The sequence below is a fragment of the Hyperolius riggenbachi genome, chromosome 3 (assembly GCF_040937935.1).
Source record: "Hyperolius riggenbachi isolate aHypRig1 chromosome 3, aHypRig1.pri, whole genome shotgun sequence".
In the NCBI taxonomy this organism is placed as follows: Eukaryota; Metazoa; Chordata; class Amphibia; order Anura; family Hyperoliidae; genus Hyperolius; species Hyperolius riggenbachi.
The window spans coordinates 431169521-431191506 of NC_090648.1; the positions used below are offsets into that span (position 1 = coordinate 431169521).

Below are 21986 nucleotides of genomic sequence, written 5' to 3' on the forward strand. Positions count from 1 at the left end.
CGCACATGCTGACGTGCCTGCGCAGGGACCCCAGGGTGATCCAGATGAAGCAGAGGGAGGACATCTGGATCAGCATGATGTTGGACCCACGCCTCAAGGGGAAGTTGAGCCAGTTCCTGCCGCCTGCAGGAGGAGACCCAGTGCAACAAATAAGGAGCTTGCAGCAGGCCCTTGTTGAGCGCTTGGAGGAAGCCTTCCCCCAGCCTTCCACCCCCACTGTCCAGCAGCCAGCACAGAGGCAGCAGCAGGTGCCTGCATCCAGCAGCAGCAAGCGCCCCACAGACCTGCTGTCTCTCAGCCACGAGCTCTACAGGACTGTAGAGGCTCCGGCAGCAGTGACTAGAGAGGAGATGCATGCAGCAGCATCCTCCTCCGGTCACAGCCAGCGCCTGACCCGCATGGTGGCTGACTACATGGGGTCGTACAGCGGGCTTGACAGCGATGCCCCTGTTGATCCCATGGAGTATTGGGTCAAGCGCATGGAGATCTGGAGCGAGCTGGCGCAGTACGCCCTGGAAGTGCTATCCTGCCCCCCTTCCAGCGTGCTGTCCGAGCGCTGCTTCAGTGCAGCTGGTGGCGTGGTCACCGAGAAACGCTCACGTCTGTCTCACAAGTCTGTGGACAGACTGACGTTTCTCAAGATGAACCAGGCGTGGGTGGAAGGCGAGTTCCTGGCCCCTGTTGTCGGCGAGAGGGGGACATGAACTGGCTGCCGGAACCATCGTTAATGTGCCTTACCACCCTTTACCACCTCCTGGCTCCTGCTCACTAAGCCAGCCTGGTTCACTTTGACTATTACGTCGCCTGCAGCCACACATTTTACACCTACAGTGGGCTGCTGTGTACTGCCCTTCTGCTGTCTGTCTGTGTTTCCCACTGCCAGGGTACACAGATGATTTACCTTCTGCTGCCACTCTGCCACCAGCTATTACGTCAAACAATAGCTATATTGGTTGCAAAACCAAAAACCATAAAAAAAAAAAAGGTTTAATTTTTCTGAGGTGCCCGGGTTGAAAACTGTGTTGTCCCAGTTGTGTATTGGACACAATGTGGGCTGCACGACCGCTGTCTGGGACCTCCTGTTGTGTTTATTTACAGCCCTGGTATCACCGCTAGGTACCAGGGCTATTATGTCACGCTGCCTACCTGCTGCCACACTCACACTGCTCCTCCATACCTCCTCCTGCTGCTGCTGCTGCTGTCTGTCTGTGTTTCCCACTGCCAGGGTACACAGATGATTTACCTTCTGCTGCCACTCTGCCACCAGCTATTACGTCAAACAATAGCTGCTCGCCTACTCCTCCATTCCTCCTCCTGCTGCTGCTGTCTGTCTGTGTTTCCCACTGCCAGGGTACACAGATGATTTACCTTCTGCTGCCACTCTGCCACCAGCTATTACGTCAAACAATAGCTATATTGGTTGCAAAACCAAAAACCAAAAAACCATAAAAAAAAAAAAAGGTTTAATTTTTCTGAGGTGCCCGGGTTGAAAACTGTGTTGTCCCAGTTGTGTATTGGACACAATGTGGGCTGCACGACCGCTGTCTGGGACCTCCTGTTGTGTTTATTTACAGCCCTGGTATCACCGCTAGGTACCAGGGCTATTATGTCACGCTGCCTACCTGCTGCCACACTCACACTGCTCCTCCATACCTCCTCCTGCTGCTGCTGCTGCTGCTGTCTGTCTGTGTTTCCCACTGCCAGGGTACACAGATGATTTACCTTCTGCTGCCACTCTGCCACCAGCTATTACGTCAAACAATAGCTGCTCGCCTACTCCTCCATTCCTCCTCCTGCTGCTGCTGTCTGTCTGTCTGTGTTTCCCACTGCCAGGGTACACAGATGATTTACCTTCTGCTGCCACTCTGCCACCAGCTATTACGTCAAACAATAGCTATATTGGTTGCAAAACCAAAAACCCATAAAAAAAAAAAAAAGGTTTAATTTTTCTGAGGTGCCCGGGTTGAAAACTGTGTTGTCCCAGTTGTGTATTGGACACAATGTGGGCTGCACGACCGCTGTCTGGGACCTCCTGTTGTGTTTATTTACAGCCCTGGTATCACCGCTAGGTACCAGGGCTATTATGTCACGCTGCCTACCTGCTGCCACACTCACACTGCTCCTCCATACCTCCTCCTGCTGCTGCTGCTGCTGTCTGTCTGTGTTTCCCACTGCCAGGGTACACAGATGATTTACCTTCTGCTGCCACTCTGCCACCAGCTATTACGTCAAACAATAGCTGCTCGCCTACTCCTCCATTCCTCCTCCTGCTGCTGCTGTCTGTCTGTGTTTCCCACTGCCAGGGTACACAGATGATTTACCTTCTGCTGCCACTCTGCCACCAGCTATTACGTCAAACAATAGCTATATTGGTTGCAAAACCAAAAAACCATAAAAAAAAAAAAAAGGTTTAATTTTTCTGAGGTGCCCGGGTTGAAAACTGTGTTGTCCCAGTTGTGTATTGGACACAATGTGGGCTGCACGACCGCTGTCTGGGACCTCCTGTTGTGTTTATTTACAGCCCTGGTATCACCGCTAGGTACCAGGGCTATTATGTCACGCTGCCTACCTGCTGCCACACTCACACTGCTCCTCCATACCTCCTCCTGCTGCTGCTGCTGCTGTCTGTCTGTGTTTCCCACTGCCAGGGTACACAGATGATTTACCTTCTGCTGCCACTCTGCCACCAGCTATTACGTCAAACAATAGCTGCTCGCCTACTCCTCCATTCCTCCTCCTGCTGCTGCTGTCTGTCTGTGTTTCCCACTGCCAGGGTACACAGATGATTTACCTTCTGCTGCCACTCTGCCACCAGCTATTACGTCAAACAATAGCTATATTGGTTGCAAAACCAAAAACCAAAAAACCATAAAAAAAAAAAAAAGGTTTAATTTTTCTGAGGTGCCCGGGTTGAAAACTGTGTTGTCCCAGTTGTGTATTGGACACAATGTGGGCTGCACGACCGCTGTCTGGGACCTCCTGTTGTGTTTATTTACAGCCCTGGTATCACCGCTAGGTACCAGGGCTATTATGTCACGCTGCCTACCTGCTGCCACACTCACACTGCTCCTCCATACCTCCTCCTGCTGCTGCTGCTGCTGTCTGTCTGTGTTTCCCACTGCCAGGGTACACAGATGATTTACCTTCTGCTGCCACTCTGCCACCAGCTATTACGTCAAACAATAGCTGCTCGCCTACTCCTCCATTCCTCCTCCTGCTGCTGCTGTCTGTCTGTGTTTCCCACTGCCAGGGTACACAGATGATTTACCTTCTGCTGCCACTCTGCCACCAGCTATTACGTCAAACAATAGCTATATTGGTTGCAAAACCAAAAACCAAAAAACCATAAAAAAAAAAAAAAGGTTTAATTTTTCTGAGGTGCCCGGGTTGAAAACTGTGTTGTCCCAGTTGTGTATTGGACACAATGTGGGCTGCACGACCGCTGTCTGGGACCTCCTGTTGTGTTTATTTACAGCCCTGGTATCACCGCTAGGTACCAGGGCTATTATGTCACGGCGAGCTGCCTGCCTCATTGACTGCCTGCTGCCACACACTCATCCTCCTCCTCCTGCTGCTGAATTTACCTCCTGCTGTCTTTGTGTTTCCACTGCCAGGGAGCACATACAATGGCGCTTCCAACATGCGTGCGCCCACCAGCTATTTGTTACGCTCAAAAATAGATGCATTTCTTTAAAAAAAAATTGAAAAGAGAAATACGTGAAGAAGAATAAGACTATATTGAAAAGGAAGGAGAAGAAGAAGAAGAAGAAGAAGAAGAAGAAGAAGAAGAAGAAGAAGAAGAAGAAGAAGAAGAAGAAGAAGAAGAAGAAGAAAGATAAAGAAGAAGAAGAACAAGTATATACAGTAACACTACTGAACAAAATTAAGGACACAACTTCTCTTTCCACATTTTTTTTTAAAGGAACATCCCCACATAATCACTTGCTGTTGTTACTTGGAAAAAAAGAGGTTTCTTGCATCATTCACCCTCAAAACAAGTGTTGGAAGCTATTTAAGGCCAATTCGAATAGTCAGCTCGAATAGTTAGCTCGAATACCGACTCGAATAGTGAGCTCGAAGTCCGAGGTCGAATCGAATAGTAAAAATTATTCGACTCGAATATTCGAATGACCTCGAATAATTTACTATTCGAATTCGACCAAACTCGAATTTTAAAAAGGGGTATTTGAGCACCACTGCTTACATCCTCCACACCCTAAGGACTACATACCCCAACCCCCTATACCCTTCCCTTATTCCCACATCCCCCTCCCCATGTTAATGCTTTGTTTTGCTTTGGCAATGCTAAATGTATTTGGTCCTGCCAATAAAGCTTTTTTTGGATTTGGATTTGAAAATGTCTACAGGACTATTTGGACAATTGCAGAATCTAATTAAAACAGTTTCATTGAAATGGGTTGAATGATAACCTGAGAGCTTCACCATATCAAAGACTGTGCAAGGAAGTTATCCGGGGGCCTCAGGTAAATCAGTTTCTTGGAGACTTCAGATAAGGGCCCATTCTCACTGGAGCGATTAACGGGGGATTATCGCTGAATCGCTGGCGCTTTTTAAAGCGCTAGTGCAATACAAATTATATGGCAGTGATATCACTTCCACGATTGCCGCCGATCGCCGTCGATTCGCAATTAGCGGCAATCGCAAAACGCGGAGCATGCAGCATTTTTCCGTGATTCTAGAGCGATGGCGATTAGAATGCTAAAAAGCGCTAGAGTGTACAGTGATTTTACAGTGACAATCATGGTTAAATCACCAGCGCAAAATGCTAGCGCTAAGCGTTTCGCATTTGCCAGTGTGAATGGGACCATCAAGCCACCTATTTAGCATGCAATAGCAGACAAATCTAATTTAGACTCAACCCTAATGCCGGGCATACACGGCTCGTTTTATGCGCCGGGTCGAGCCAGCGGCTCAATGCCGGTGCATCCCTGCTCGTCCACGCGTGCGCGCGGATCGATTGCCGCTCGTCCCCCCAGCGCTTCCTTATCACCGCTCAATTCCTTGCCATTGTCCGCTGACGGGAATCGAGCGGCATGATCGGGCCAGCTGAATATTATCAGCTGGCCCGATCAGCTGGTCGATACACGGTACAGAATCATAGGGCTCAGTCCCAATTGGATTTGTCTCCTACTGTATAAAGGAAACTGTACAGTGTAACTTCTGAGAACTGAGTTACTCTTTAAGCCTGGTTTCTGAGAACTGCTTCCTGTGAATTTCATACGGTGTCACCCACTCTGGTTTCGTCTTTTCCCCTCGCACACTGTGTATCCCAGAGATGTCCACCATGTACAGAATGAAGGACAGTGATAACAACATCCGAAAAAATGTCAATCTGCCCGGAAGAGCTTCCTGCAAGATGCTCAGAAAAGACTGAAGTCAAACTCCAAGTGTCACTGGATTTGACATCTGTTAGGAAATACATTTGCAATTTCTAACTTTTTAAAAAATGTTATTCAAAAGTTATCAGATTTAACCACTTCAGGACCACGGGCTTACGGGGTGTAGTGACCCGGCGATTTTTTTACTAATTAGGGCTACAAGTGATTCCCCCACCCCCTTTTCTGCCCAACAACAGCGTTTTCTGTTGGTGGGCTCTGATACCTGCTGGCATGTTTGTTTGTTTATTTATATATTTATTTTTACCTATTTTCCCCCCATATAGGTAGCTAGGTAAAGGTGCCCCCAGTATAGGTAACTAGGTAAAGGTGCCCCCAGTATAGGCAGCGAAGGAGCGGATGATGGGGGTGAGTGGAGGATGTGTGTACCAGGCTTTAGAGTTTGCATTTGTAGCTCCTGCAACAATTAAAGCCTGGTACACACCTTCAATTTTGATTGGTAGCAGAAAGTGATACTTCACCCTGCTTCCTTGTGGGGCAGTTTCTCACTCTAGTCTTTAGTGTAACTGCACACTCCACAGCCTTCTTGCAGCTCCTGATGTAAGTCACATGACATGCAGAGACGGGAGATGCAATGCAGTTGTACACCCGGAGTTGCACTGAAGAGAGGACCTGTCCTTCTGCTGTAAGCAGGTAAAGTATTGGGCTCCGCTACTTCTGTTCTGTTATTTGGGGGGGAAGGGCAGAGACTAATAAGACTATGGGTGGGTGGGTAGGTGTGCGGTTGGGGGGATGTGAGCACTGGCTGCCTAATATCTGGAGGGTGTTGGAAGGGTTTTGCTAGGGGGCCCTGCAATTTCTAGTTATGTCTCTCTTTTAAGATCTGTTTTTTCAGACTCTCCCCTGCTGTGCTTCCCATTCAAGGCTGGATTTACCATAAGGCACTGTGGGCACATGCCTACAGTCTCCTGTTGATGGAAAGGCGGCTCATTTCCCTCCAGTCCCCAAGTGCCTCCTTCCTGCTTTACCTATGCAGGGTCCTGAGCAGAGTGTAAATGAGTGGTTACTCACTAGTGTTGGGCGAACAGTGTTCGCCACTGTTCGGGTTCTGCAGAACATCACCCTGTTCGGGTGATGTTCGAGTTCGGCCGAACACCTGACGGTGCTCGGCCAAACCGTTCGGCCACATGGCCGAACTAAGAGCGCATGGCCGAACGTTCCCCGAACGTTCGGCTAGCGCTGTGATTGGCCGAACGGGTCACGTGGTTCGGGCCCGAACGCGCTCTGATTGGCCGAACGGTCACGTGGTTCGGGTAAATAAATACCCGAACCACGTCATATCTCCGCCATTTCTCTGTGGGTTTAGCTTTGGGTAGGCAGGCAGGGTAGTTCACTCTCCAGCCACGCTAGCCAGGGTCCCCCCCAGTCATTGTGTGTCGCTGCTGGGAACAGTAGTACACCGCTCGCTCAGCCACACTATATATATAGCATTGTTTACTGCCACTGTGTACCTCGCTCAGCCACGCTATATATAGCATTGTGTTTTCTGACACTCTGTGTACACGGCTTAGCCTGGCTATATAGCATTGTGTGTACTGCCACTGTGCACCTCGCTCAGCCACGCTATATATAGCATTGTGTTTTCTGACACTCTGTGTACACGGCTTAGCCTGACTATATAGCATTGTGTGTACTGCCACTGTGCACCTCGCTCAGCCACACTATATATAGCATTGTGTTTTTTGACACTCTGTGTACACGGCTTAGCCTGACTATATAGCATTGTGTGTACTGCCACTGTGCACCTCGCTCAGCCACGCTATATATAGCATTGTGTTTACTGCCACTCTGTGTACACCGCTCAGCCAGACTATATACCATTGATTACTGACACTCTGTGTACACCGCTCAGCCAGACTATATACCATTGTTTACTGACACTCTGTGTACACCGCTCAGCCAGACTATATACCGTTGTTTACTGACACTCTGTGTACACCGCTCAGCCAGACTATATACCATTGTTTACTGACACTCTGTGTACACCGCTCAGCCAGACTATATACCATTGTTTACTGACACTCTGTGTACACCGCTCAGCCAGACTATATACCATTGTTTACTGACACTCTGTGTACACCGCTCAGCCAGACTATATACCATTGTTTACTAAAAATCTCTGTGTACACCGCTCAGCCAGACTATATACCATTGTTTACTGACACTCTGTGTACACCGCTCAGCCAGACTATATACCATTGTTTACTAAAAATCTCTGTGTACACCGCTCAGCCAGACTATATACCATTGTTTACTGACACTCTGTGTACACTGCTCAGCCAGACTATATACCATTGTTTACTGCCACTCTGATTCTGCTGGGAACAGTAGTACACCGCTCGCTCAGCCAGACTATATAGCATTGTGTTTACTGCCACTCTGTGTACACCGCTCAGCCACACTATATAGCATTGCGTACTCTGCCAGTCAGTGTGTATATTGCTGGGATCAGTAATACTCCACTCACCGTCAACCACTATATGAGCTCAACATGAGTTCCCCAGAGACCTCCGCTGTGAGCAGCACTCCCAACAACAGCAACAGCCAACGCCCCACGCAAGCTATAACATCCACCCCAGCAGCCAGTGGTCAGCAGCAGCCCTCCCCGAAGGAGAACGTTGTGTCCATCGGTCCGTCGCCAGAGCGATTAATGAGGGCTGCCATTGAGGAGATGATGGGGCCTGATGTGGAGGAGGAGGTCTGGCTCAGGCCAGCATCCCAAGTTAATGTTGAGGACGATGAGGGGTCTGTGTCTGGGGATGTTGGGGTGGCAGAGGTGGTGGGTGGGTCAGACTCAGGAGAAGAGTTGTATGATGAGGATGATGATCGGGACCATCTGTATGTGCCTCAGAGTCCGACCCCGGAAAACATGTTGTATCGTGTGTTTAGGTACTAAAATCTGCGTTCCCTCCCAGTAGTGTTGGGCGAACAGTGTTTGCCACTGTTCGGGTTCTGCAGAACATCACCCTGTTCGGGGTGACTATATAGCAGACTATATAGCATTGTGTTTAATGCCACTCTGTGTACACGGCTCAGCCACACTATATAGCATTGTGTTTACTTCCACTCTGTGTCTGCTGGGAACAGTAGTACACCGCTCACCCGCCACTGTATAGCATTGTGCTCTGTGTCGCTGCTGACAATAGTGGTACACCGCTCACCCACCACTGTATAGCATTTCTGTACTGCCACTGTACTGCTGCCAGTCAGCGTGTACTTTAAGGATAAGTGAAATGAGGAAGAAATCCGGTGAAAGAGGGAGGGGCAAGGGAAGAGGTGTTTCCCCTGACGGTTCACGTACAGGCCACAGGGGAGCACCCAAGAAAACCCACTCAATACCGCCCATGTTGTCCAGGACAACAACCCTCACAGATCCAAAAGAACAGGACCAGATAATTACTTGGATGACCTCTCAAGCGTCCAGCAGTGGGTTAAGCAGCACCAGCACATCACGCACGAGGTCCGAGTCCTCAGCCAGTTACGAGGAGCCAGTGGGCACAAAGCTGACACAACCGGCAGCGACACCACGCACACAACTGCCAGATAACCAGACGACGTTGGAGTGAGCTGCGCAGAGGTTGTTCTGGGGAGCTCTACTCCACGGCGGCGGCCCCCCACAATGACATATGACGAGTTTGAGGAGATGGAAGAGGAGGGTATGGACAATGTGGACATAGACCCAGATTTTGTTTGTGAACGAGAACATCGCCGTCGTAGCAGCAGCACAGATGAGTCTGTTGAGGAACCCACTGCTGCACGAGTTTGCCTTGTGCCACAAGGTAGGCGGCGCGCAATTTCAGGCACCGCAAGCATGGAAGTTCAAGTGAGAGACAAAAGAGGCGCAAACAGAAATCGCCAGCAAGGCAGGTGCTCCAAAGTCTGGGCTTTCTTTGAAGACTGCACTGAGGATGTTACCATGGCGATTTGCAAGGTGTGCAAGACCCGCCTGAGCAGGGGGAAAAGTATTAACAACCTCTCCACCACCAGCATGAGCCGCCACATTCTATCCAAACATCCCACTCTGTGGGCAAACGCGGCAGGACAGGGTACCACCAGCAACACTGCCTCCCTTGGGTTCACCAGACTCACCACCAGACCCGCCTCAGCAGCAGCAGTAGCCCAGCCATTGCGTGGTTCACAACATTCACAAACATCAGACGATGCTGACACTGTCACTTTCCGGACTAGTGCTCTTGAGGTCTCTCAGTGTTCATCAAACACAACAACCAACAGCCCTTCGGTGTGCAGCCCTACGGTTGAGTTGTCTGTCTCTGAGATGTTTGAGCGCAAGAGGAAATTGCCAGCAAATGACCCCCGGGCCGTGGCAGTAACAGCCAGCCAGCATAGCCAAGGTTCTGGCCTGCGAAATGCTGCCATATCGAGTGGTGGAGACAAACAGCTTCAAGGGCATGATGTCAGTGGCCATCCCACGTTACGTGGTTCCCAGCCGCTACCACTTTGCGCGCTCTGCAGTGCCTGAGTTGCATGAGCACGTGGTCAGCTAAATAACCCGAAGCTTGAAGAATGCCATTGCCTGCAAGGTTCACCTCACCACTGACACCTGGACGAGTGCGTTCGGCCAGGGTCGATACATCTCCCTTACCGCGCACTGGGTGAACCTTGTGGAGCCTGGCAGCGATTCCTCACCTGCTACGGCGCGGGTGTTGCCCACGCCGCAAACAGCTGCACCGCCGTCCCTCCCACTGGATAACAACAGCAGCACCTACCTCTCTGACTCCTTCTCCTCCAACGCATCTTAAAGCTGTACCTCATCCGGAAACGCTAACCCAGCACCAGCAGCAGTAGGATCGTGGAAGCAGTGCAGCACAGCTGTTGGCATGCGTTAGCAAGCGTTGCTGAAGCTGATCTGCCTTGGGGATAAGCAGCACACAGGGGAGGAAATTTGGAGGGGAATAAAGGAACAGACGGATTTGTGGCTGGCACCGCTGGACCTGAAACCGGGCATGAAGCTAGACACCTGGCACGAACTGGCAATGTACGCAATAGAGGTGCTGGCTTGCCCGGCAGCCAGCGTTATGTCAGAACGCTGTTTCAGTGCTGCCGGAGGCATCGTCACAGATCGGCGTATCCGCCTCTCCACAGAAAATGCAGACCGTCTGACTCAAATTAAAATGAATCAATCCTAGATTGGAAACGACTACAAAACACTCCAGGACCCCAACCAAGTAACATGACCAATGAACATCTGGGATGGTTTAGCGTTTCCGGTCCCTGTTTATTGAACCTCTCATCTGTATTACATTTATGACTGCATGGCGGCAAAAAGCATTGCTGCTATATCCGCACGCTTTTTGTCCTCATGCAAGGCCTGGGTTGTTGTGTCTCAAAAAGCATGGCCTTCTTCTCCTCCTGCGCCTGCTCCTGTTCCATCACGTGTGCTGCTGCTGCTGGGTTAGCGTTGCCGCCCGGTCCCTGTTTATTGAACCTCTTATCTTTATTACATTTATGACTGCATGCATGGCGGTAAAAAGCATGCTATCCGCACGCTTTTTGTCCTCATGCAAGGCCTGGGTTGTTGTGTCTCACAAAGCGTGGCCTTCTCCTCCTGCGCCTCCTCCTGTTCCATCACGTGTGCTGCTGCTGCTGCTGCTGGGTTAGCGTTGCCGGTCCCTGTTTATGGAACCTCTTATCTTTATTACATTTATGACTGCATGGCGGTACAAAGCATGCTATCCGCACGCTTTTTGTCCTCATGCAAGGCCTGGGTTGTTGTGTCTCACAAAGCGTGGCCTTCTCCTCCTGCGCCTCCTCCTGTTCCATCACGTGTGCTGCTGCTGCTGCTGCTGGGTTAGCGTTGCCGGTCCCTGTTTATGGAACCTCTTATCTTTATTACATTTATGACTGCATGGCGGTACAAAGCATGCTATCCGCACGCTTCTTGTCCTCATGCAAGGCCTGGGTTGTTGTGTCTCACAAAGCGTGGCCTTCTCCTCCTGCGCCTCCTCCTTTTCCATCACGTCTGCTGCTGCTGGGTTAGCGTTGCCGCGTGGTCCCTGTTTATTGAACCACTTATCTTTATTACATTTATGACTGCATGGCGGTACAAAGCATGCTATCCGCACGCTTCTTGTCCTCATGCAAGGCCTGGGTTGTTGTGTCTCACAAAGCATGGCCTTCTCCTCCTGCGCCTCCTCCTGTTCCATCACGTCTGCTGCTGCTGGGTTAGCGTTGCCGCGTGGTCCCTGTTTATTGAACCACTTATCTTTATTACATTTATGACTGCATGGCGGTACAAAGCATGCTATCCGCACGCTTCTTGTCCTCATGCAAGGCCTGGGTTGTTGTGTCTCAAAGCGTGGCCTTCTCCTCCTGCGCCACCCTCCTCCTGTTCCATCACGTGTGCTGCTGCTGGGTTAGCGTTACCGGTCCCTTTTCCTGGAACCTCTTATATGTATTACATTTATGACTGCATGCCGACAAAAAGCATGTTACCTGTGCAAAGAAAACAGACATTTCCCGCATTTAAAAGACAGTTTTCCCTTTGAAACTTTAAAATCGATTTTCTCAAAAACTATAAGCTCTTTTTGCTAATTTTTTTTCCCTCTTGTAACCACTCCCAAGGTGCACATACCCTGTAAATTTGGGGTATGTAGCATGTAAGGAGGCTTTACAAAGCACAAAAGTTCGGGTCCCCATTGACTTCCATTATGTTCGGAGTTCGGGTCGAACACCCGAACATCGCGGCCATGTTCGGCCCGAACCCGAACATCTAGATGTTCGCCCAACACTATTACTCACTCAGGACTCGGCATTCCAATAACCAGATCTCCTGTTGGGGGCACCTAATACTTGTGGGCACCACTATGGTAGCCAATTAATACTGAGGATCAGGGGCGTTGCTAGCCCCAAAGATCAGTGGCACGTGCCACGGATCCATTTTGAGGTGCCCTAGATGTTCCCCCAGGCAGGGTCAGAGCTGTGGAGCCTCCATGGAGGCATGCTGGGAGCTGTGGTGCCTCAATGGCGGGCATGCTGGGAGCTGTGCTGCATGAATGATCAGTATGCTGGGTGCTGTGGAACCTATATGGGGGCATATTGGGTGCTGTGGTGCCATGCTGGTTGCTGTGATGCCTTTATGGGGGTAAGCAGGGAGCTGTGATTAGTCTCTGGGGGCATGCTGGGAGTTGTGGTGCCTTGATGGGAGGCCCATGGAAGCATGGACGGGGGTGCACTAGAAGATTAGGGAATGCTGTAGGGGGACTGCCAGACAACCTGGCATTAGGCCAGCCCGCCCAGCAGAAAGCCAGACCAGCCAGCACAGAAGTCAGGCAACTCTGCCTAGTTATGTTTAAATGGCACTGCCTATTTTTTGTATTAATGGAAGGGGGCTGCATCCAACATTTTACTGGGCAGAGCTGCTTAGATTTATGTTAAAGGGGCACTATGGCGAAAAATTGTAAAATTTAAAATATGTGAAAACATAGACAAATAAGAAGTACGTTTTTTCCAGAGTAAAAGGAGCCATAAATTACTTTTCCCCTATGTTGCGGTCACTTACAGTAGGTAGCAGAAATCTGACAGAAGCAACAGGTTTTGGACTAGTTCATCTCTTCATAGGGGATTCTCAGCAAGGCTTTTATTCTTTATGAAGATATTCCCTAAAAAGGCTTTAAAAATGATACTGGCCAGCTTCCTTGCTCGCTATACGGTTTTTTGGCAGTTGGACAGAGCAACTGCCATTCACTAAGTGCTTTTAAAAATAAATCCCTGAGAATCCCACCATGAAGAGATGGACTAGTCCAAAACCTGTCACTTCTGTCAGATTTTTACTACCTACTGTAAGTGACAGAAACATAGTTCTTATGTTTGCACATATTTTACATTTTAAAATGTTTTGCCATAGTGCCCCTTTAAGTTCATGTAGATTTGGCTCCACCCATGACCACACCCACATTCTATTGTGTGCCCCACCCATTTTTTCCTGGAGTGCCCAAAAGTGCCCCGGATCGTTTAGGAACCTAGCAAGACCCCTGCTGAGGATCGTTCTTTCTACCTAATACTAAGGGGCAGCTGTAGCTACCTATAACGGGCAAGGGGACTAAGGGGGAAGTGACAGCGGGGCCAGCCAGCACATTTGTGGTGCAGTTCAGCAGGTGTTTGTAGGTTCATGGAGGGCGAAATCTAAGGTGCCAGGACATCGGTGCCTATAGGTGATGTAAATCCGGGCCTGCTTTCATTTATTCTGCAGCTTACTGGCACTTTTAACTGCTGTTCTAACTCTCTATACAACACATAAAAGCACTTAGCAGCAGCAGTGGCAAAGTAGTGATGGACAGGGTGACTCCAATCCAATCAGGAGCAACAGACCGCAAAACAATGTACGACAGGCTTCACATTTATTTTATTACCTTTGATCAGTTTTGTTTTACAGTGTGTGGTTTAGGCTGGGTCAGTGACTGCAGCTTCCTGTTAGATGGGATGGTGACGAATTCTCTGCCCAGCCCTCCGCCACTGTGAGAATTATTCCTGGAGGGTCCTGTCACCACTTCTGTACAATAGACTAATTATAGAGCATATTTCCGGTGACATGACAGATAAGAATAGGGACAGTATCATTCCTGGCAACGTTTCCGCTCAGTTCCAGCCGTGATCCAACCAGGAACATCGCTGGCAGCCATTTTGCCATTTTGACTTTTTCTCCACTGAGTTTGTTGTCGGCTGTTGCTGTGGCAACAAAAAAACACTGCATACATTAATTAAGGGCTTGCACTAATTAACAAACAACCTAAAAAAACAAAAACAAAAGTGTGAACAAGGGTGCGTCTATTAATGAGTCTTGTATAAACAGCCCTCAGCAAGCACAACAAAACAGCAATCAAGGCACACCAACTGATAATGTTTATATTTTATGTAGGTAGAAAATAACAAAACATATCGTCATGGTGACAGCACTATTTAGAGACATTTATAGCCCCATGTATTATGCATACAAAGAATTGACAAAGCCTTTAGTCTGGTAAATGGTTGTCTATGCACTATAAGCAGTGCTGGGTGAACAGAACTATATGTAGCCACAGCATTCTAAAGGAAGGACCACTATATTCAAGGTGTACATAGAAAATTCATGGCATATACAAAGATAAGCCTATAGCCAGTAGATGTACACAAAGCCCATCGGAGACCTGCGGGAATTGGTTGGATAGCTGGGGGGATCCATCTGAAAATGGCGCCTGAGAATAATGGCGCACAGTGTTGCCACTAATCCGTTTGCCGCTTATTGCTATTTAACGTTAACACACAGAACCCTCTCTGTACCTATCCCTAACCCCTAAACCCCCCTGGTGGTGCCTAACCCTAAGACCCCCCTGGTGGTGCCTAACCCTAAGACCCCCTCGGTTGGTGCCTAACCCTAAGAGTCCCCTGGTGGTGCCTAACCCTAAGAGTCCCCTGGTGGTGCCTAACTCTAACCACCCCCCTGGTGGTGCCTAATCCTAACCACCCCCCTGGTGGTGCCTAACCCTAACACCCCCCTGGTGGTGCCTAACCCTAACACCCCCCTGGTGGTGCCTAACCCTAACACCCCCCTGGTGGTGCCTAACCCTAAGACCCCTCCCAGTGGTGCCTAACCCTAACCTTGACAGTGTTACATTAAATTCATTCACCGTTTTGCAGTTAAATAACGTCTGCAGTTTGGCTTATGTAGGGCGCTATTGATAAATAACGTTACTGTGGGTAATAACGTCTGCTGTTTGGCAAATGGACGGCACTATTGATAAATAACGTTAGTGTGTGCCACTATTGTTAAATAACGTTAGTGTGTGCCGTTTTTCTTTTTTTTTTCCCCGTGCGCCATTATTATGCAGTACTAACGATAAATAGAGATAAGTGTATCTTTTTAATGCGGCGCCATTTTCATGCATAGGCGTTGTGCGCCATTATTCAGTGATCCGAGCTGGGGGGATGTGTTCCATACCTGATTTGGCTATGTTGGCAAAGAGAGAGTGGGACTTTGGGTTATGTAGCAAGTCCATGTGAGTTTTCTAATTTACCCCATTATAGTGCTTCCACTGTAGTGCAGTCCCCATTACAGTGTCACCTGTTTTAGTGCTGCCCGTTATACTGCCCTCGTTATAATGCTGCCCTCATTATAGTGCTGTCATTATTAAAGTGCTGCCTTCAGAGTATTGCACCCATGTTCATGGGCAGGGAACGCAGACTCACTTCTCTGCTTTCCATGCAACAACCGGTACCCTCCCCCGGCTGTAACCGTATGTACCTATGCATCCTTGACTGATGGGTGACTATGCTAGTATTTCATTGCAACCTGGATTTTTATAGACACTGAAGCGGAAAAAAAAAATATGATATAACGCAGTGTTTCTTAAACCTGTCCTCGTGTTTTGCAGGAAACCTCATCTATGCACAGGTGGTGTAATTAGTGTCTCAGCAAGGTGGATTTCATGTAGCTGAGACACTAATTACCCCACCTGTGCATAGGTGAGGTTGCCTGCAAAAATGCAACGCTGGGGAGTCACGAGGACAGGTTTGAGAAACACTGATACAATGAATTGGTTGTGTAATACGAATAATTACTTGAACATTAGTAGCAAAGAAAATGTTTTTATTTTCAATTATATAGTGTTTTTTATAACATTGCATCATTCTCTAATATTTGCAGTTTACACACTACTCAGCATTCTAAATGATTTTACAGAGCAGGCCAATGAACTATTAAACTGTCTTCTGCAGAGAAAAATAAAATACAGTGACTGACAGTTGAGATAACAAGCTTCAGAAGACAGAGCTCTCTGTGACTTTGAAAGTCCTGGAGCTCAGTGGCTCTTTTGCATAGATAGCAACTGGAGTTTCTTAACTCTTCCTGCACTGGAAACAATATTAGACTTATGTCTCTGCTACTAATGTTTCATTTCTTAGCTGTACTCCACATACAAATAATTTTATCATAATTTTTTTCGCTTCAGTGTCACTTTAAAGGACGGACTGCTAACAGATGGCATAAAAATGTTCAATCCTTACCTGGGACATATCAGTTCGTAGCGGAGATCATTGAAATCCTAGCAAATTAGAGTTTGTTCTATCGAAGTCACATCCAGCCTACACAATTATACAGTTGCTAATTTACTGATTTTTAAACAGTGCAATATTCTGATATGACACAGGTGGCTTGGTGCAAAAATTTACCAACCAGTAGGAGACACTTCTTTTAAGAAAAAAAGTCCATGCCTGGTTTATTGGATTTCCTGGGATCTCAAAGGTCCTTTAGTTCAGGGTAGCCTCAATAACTCATTCAAATGACATAATTCAAGTTGGTAAAAGGGGCAGTTTTGTGTGATTTGGAATTGGCTCAGTAAAACTTGGAATAAGCCGTTATGGAAGCAATGACCAACGTGGCGTATAGCAGCCATCTTATATGGGAGGACAGGAGCGAGCGCATTATACACAAGTTATATGAAGCAGAGGGAGAGCTTTATGGTGCAAATACAAACAGCTTATGTCAATGTACATTGGAGGAAGGTTTATATGGGAGAGTGAAGAGGCCCTGTATGGAGCATTGGCAGATGATATGGAGCGGTACGGAGCGACTCTGTAATATTACTAGGATATAAAGGAGAGATTGTACTGAGAGCAGCAGTAAAGGGAGCCTGGGGTGCTGAGTATAGACCAGCCTGCAGCCACCGTGATAAAACTAAATGGCTGGGTAAACCCGCAGGTACATTTATATAGGACAGCTGAGTGATATGTGACCCAGACTGGTAATATATGAAACAAGGGAGTGATACATACAACACATACAGCATGTCAAAAATCCTGCCCCAATTGTAACTTTCAGAAATCGTGATTGCTGCTCATCTAATGGATCTCAATGGCATTGCATTATTTGTGTGTTTGTATGCGAATATGCAAGTGTGGTTTTGCTCTGTTTAACATTTGGTTAGCAAGGTTTTTTTTACATGTGGGATTCCTGTTTCAATGCAAGTCAATGGGAATGCAGGAAAGTTAGAAGAAGTTTAAAGGGTACTTATCCGTTAGCCGGGCGCATCCGGCAGGTGGCGCTGTTGATGTTAATTCCAATCATAATTACTTCACGTAAACCTGTGAATGTAAACGCCGGATGCGCCCGGCTTAAACAGATCAAGCCGCCGGCTTGCTTCGTGAGTGTCTCGCTCTCCTCCCCCTCTTGCCCTCTCTCGTATGAGCCTTGGGGAGGGGACATGCGTGTCCCCCCCAGAGTCGTTCGTCGCGGCATTGCAACGAACGACTCTGGGGGGACACGCATGTCCCCTCCCCAGTGTTCTATAGGAGAGAGGGGAAGAGGGGGAGAAGAGCGAGACACGAAGCAAGCCGGCGGCTTGATCTGTTTAAGCCGGGCGCATCCGGCGTTTACATTCACAGGTTTACGTGAAGTAATTATGATTGGAGCCCAGCCTCTGTTGCTAATCAGATCCCCCCTAAACCCCTCCTGCACTCAGCCAGACCCCCATAAATCACAGCCGCGCTGTGTGGCTGTGCTTACCTTCCTAACGTCAGTCTCGCCGCTCCCCCCGCCTCCTGCAGAGCTCCGGTCCCCGCCCTTGTCCCTTCCCTCCAATCAGCGTGGAGGGAAGGGACGTGGGCGGGGACCGGAACGATACAGGGGACCGGGGAGAGCGGAGACTGACGTTAGGAAGCTAAACACAGCTGCTGACACACTGAGTGTCGGCAGCGCGGCTGGGATTTATGGGGTCTGGCTGAGCGCAGGGGGGATTTAGGGGGGGATCTGATTAGCAACAGAGGCTGGGCTCTATAGGCAGAGACAGCCTCTGTATGGGGATTTTGTTGTGAGAACCCCGCCTCGGGTTCTCTTTAAAGAGACTCCGTAACAAAACTTTCATCCTGTTTTTTATCATCCTACAAGTTCCAAAAGCTATTGTAATGTGTTGTGGCTTACTGCAGCACTTTCTGCTATCACAGTCTCTGTAATAAATCAATGCATCTTTCCCCTGTCAGACTTGTCAGCCTGTGTCTGGAAGGCTGCCAAGTTCTTCAGTGTTGTGGTTCTGCTATGAACTCCCCCTTCCAGGCCCCTGTATGCACACTGCCTGTGTATTATTTAGATTAGTGCAGCTTCTCTCTGCTCTCTTATCTTTTACAAGCTGGATAAATCGTCCTCTGAGCTGGCTGGGCTTTCACATACTGAGGAATTACAGACAAAGGCAAAGCTGTTTTCAGGAAGAAAAGAGCAGCCTGAAACTTCAGTGCATGAGAGATGCAGGGGGATAGAAACACACAAATGATCTCTTGAGATTCAAAAGGAAGGGTGTATACAGCCTGCTTGTGTATGAATGTATTTTCTATGTGTGGACATACTGTACATCAACCTACTTCCTGTTTTGGTGGCCATTTTGTTTGTTTATAAACAAACTTTTTAAAACTGTTTTTAACCACTTTTAATGCGGCGAGGAGCGGCGAGGAGCGGCGAAATTGTGTCAGAGGGTAATAGGAGATGTCCCCTAACGCACTGGTATGTTTACTTTTGTGCGATTTTAACAATACAGATTCTCTTTAAGTATTATCTTGCTTGCTGGGGGTGTAAAAGGCATTTTATTAATACATTTAAAAATATCACTTAGGAGAAAATGCAGGAAAAAAAGTTAATTTTTTCAACCTCATTTTAACTACTTTGGCCTCCTGTACGTAGTAGCTACGCCCAGGAGGCCATGTGCGCGTCCGCGCGCTCCCGGCCGCGGTTCGTTAGCCTGGCAATCAGTGACTCGGGCTATGGTGCCCGATCACTGATTGCTCTCCCCCGCTGAAAAAGCGACAGCTTCTCTCGGAAGCTGTGCTTTTTCTGGCTGTAACGTCCCCCATACGTCGCTCTAAGCGTATGTTACGCTTAGAGTGACGTCATGTAAACAAACTCATGGCCGCCATCTTGTGGCCAAAAAATAAAACTACAGCTACAAGTGAAAAAAATAAAACTCAAGACACATTTACATTATAAAACTATGGCTTACATCCCACCCTCCCAAAAATACCCAAATAAAATGTTTAATACAAAAAAAAAACAAAAAAACATTACAATAAAAAAAACATGTAATAATTTACCTAAGGGTCTAAACTTTTTAAATATCAATGTAAAGATGAAATATTTCTAAAATTTTTTTTATTTTAAACCTGTAAATAGTAATAGATGCAAAACGGAAAAAATGCACCTTTATTTCCAAATAAAATATTGGTGTAATAACCGGGACATATGGGCAAATACAATATGTGAGTTTTAATTATGGAGGCATGTATTATTTTAAAACTATAATGGCTGAAAACTAAGAAATAATGAATTTTTTCCCATTTTTTTTCTTATTCTTCCTGTTAAAATGCATTTACACTTAAAGTGGCTCTTAGCAAAATGTACCCCCCAAAGAAAGCCTAATTGGTGGCGGAAAAAACAAGATATAGATCAGTTCATTGTGATAAGTAGTGATAAAGTTATAGGCTAATGAATGGGAGGTGAAAATTGCTCGGATGCATAAAGTGAAAACGACTGAAGGCTGAAGTGGTTAAAATAACTTTTAGGCACTTTGCTATTGAAAAAGTACTGAAAAGTAGATGAAAAAGTACTATCAAATTATGTTGAGTATGTTCGCCCTTGCTGGTGGTTTAAAGACATGTTATTGACAGGATGTGAAAATACCAACCAGGAGAACACTAAGGACAAAAAATAATTGCATATAGGCCAATGTGCCAAAGTCATAGCCTAAGGGCCTGTTCAGACTATATGCGTTCCTAGCCGTTTTCAGGGAACGCGTACTGGTACCAAAAACGCATAGAAACGGCTCCTAATGCTTTTGAATGGGCTAGTTCACATGTATGCGTATGAGACGCATACGTTTCTCATCCGCATTGCTGCACGCAGTTCTGTGCGATACGCATAGAAACGGACGCAATGAAAGTCTATGGACGCGTATCAAAAACGCGTACTATTGCGTTTTTAGCGTCCGTTTTCCTCTGCGGTTCCCATAATTCTTTTTTTTCCCCTGGGTCACGTGTTTGTGCAAAACGCATTGAAACGCAAGAAAAACGCATGCGTTTTTCAACTTGCGTTTCTTTGAATTTATACGCGTTCTACAAACGCAGCAAGTATGAACAGGCCCTAAAAACAAATATACCCAAGCAGGTATTAATTGGCGAGACAGGTCCCTTTGGTGTACACTCTGCACTCGTACTGCGCCAGATTAGGCACTGGCTACAAACATCACCATAATGTGGGTGCCAGCAATAGCCCAAATGACATGCAGAAGGGAGGAAATTAGGTAATCAGTAGGGGTATATATAGTTTTTAGATTTCCCAAAATGAACAAATATATGACTTTTTTCCTATGTTGCTGTCACTTACAGTAGGTAGTGAAAAGCTGACAGAAGATGTGTCAGCTTTTTGGACAAGTTCATCTCCTCATTCTCAGGGATTATTGTATTTATATGAACTGCAGTTGCCATGTCCAACTGCCAGAATAGAGTGCAGTCGAGTAGGGAAGCTGGCTAACAACTATGTATAGGTACTTTCCTGTGAGTTTTTTTTTTTTTTTTTTTTTTTTTTTGAAAGAATAAATGCAATACTGAGAATCCCCCATAAGGAAATGGACTAGTCCAAAATCTTTCACATCTGCCAGCTTTGTATAATCTACTGTAAGTGCCAGCAACATAGGAAAAAGGAAACTTACTGTGCATTTTTTTCTGGGAGAAATGTACATTTATATGTATTTTAAACTTTACAATTTTTCGCATCATTGATCCTTTATTAGTTTGCAGTACAGCACTAATATTCTTTTATTGTTTTGACTGCCCTTTTACATGTTGTTTGTTATTGTATATACTTTACCTTTAATGTTATCATATGTACTTCATCTTTAATGTTCTGAACCCCACCTTGAGGACTTGATAACATCTGTTTAGTGGGCGGGTTACCTGCCCATAATAAATACCTGTTTGAGGATATTGGTTTTTAGGCTATGAATAAGGACACATTGTCTGAAATGCATCAGGCGTTTCTTCTCTGTTTGTACTGGATGGTTCAACAAAGTGGATATTATTGCAGCGTATAGCTCGCTACATTTGTATGTAAGTTAACTTAATTTATAATCACAGAAAAACACAAATTCACACTCAAACGCATTCAAAAATCGCAAAAATGTGCATGAAAATTCTAACAGAAAATAACCCGAAAATTTGCAAATGAAGATTCTTGCATGCGGGAATTCTCATGTAGAAAATACAAGGACAAGTGTGAATAGCCCTATTCTGACATCAAGTTCCGCCCACTTCCCTTCAACACAATGGATAAATGGGTGGGGTTTGACATCACACTGTGGGCTTAAATGTACATAGGCTGGCCATGAATCCAGGTTACAGCAGTCCTGAACTCAGAACTTACTCTCTGCTCTAAAAGATAAGCAACAGCATAATAACCTTCACAGAAACAAAATTCCTTGTTACATGTAATAGAGCTCCTACAAAGGTGCTTACAGTGTAGTTACTTCCTGGTTTGGTGGGAGCACAGAAAGGGTTAACCTCCAGTGTTTGCGTATTAGCTCACAAATTGGCAGACAGTTA

The 21986-nt window shown here is 47.0% G+C and overlaps 1 protein-coding gene across 4 annotated transcripts in view; it reads left to right on the forward strand.

Moving 5' to 3' along the window:
• PTHLH (parathyroid hormone like hormone) overlaps window positions 1–21986 on the forward strand; it is a 111104-nt gene that overhangs the window by 69514 nt on the left and 19604 nt on the right. The window contains exon 1 of one of the 4 annotated variants that reach the window (XM_068277642.1): window positions 13688–13756. The exons of the other annotated variants lie outside the window; for them this stretch is intronic. The gene's annotated coding sequence lies outside the window, so the exon portion shown is untranslated. Of the gene's footprint in view, window positions 1–13687; window positions 13757–21986 lie in introns of those variants that run through there. 4 annotated transcript variants of the gene reach the window in all.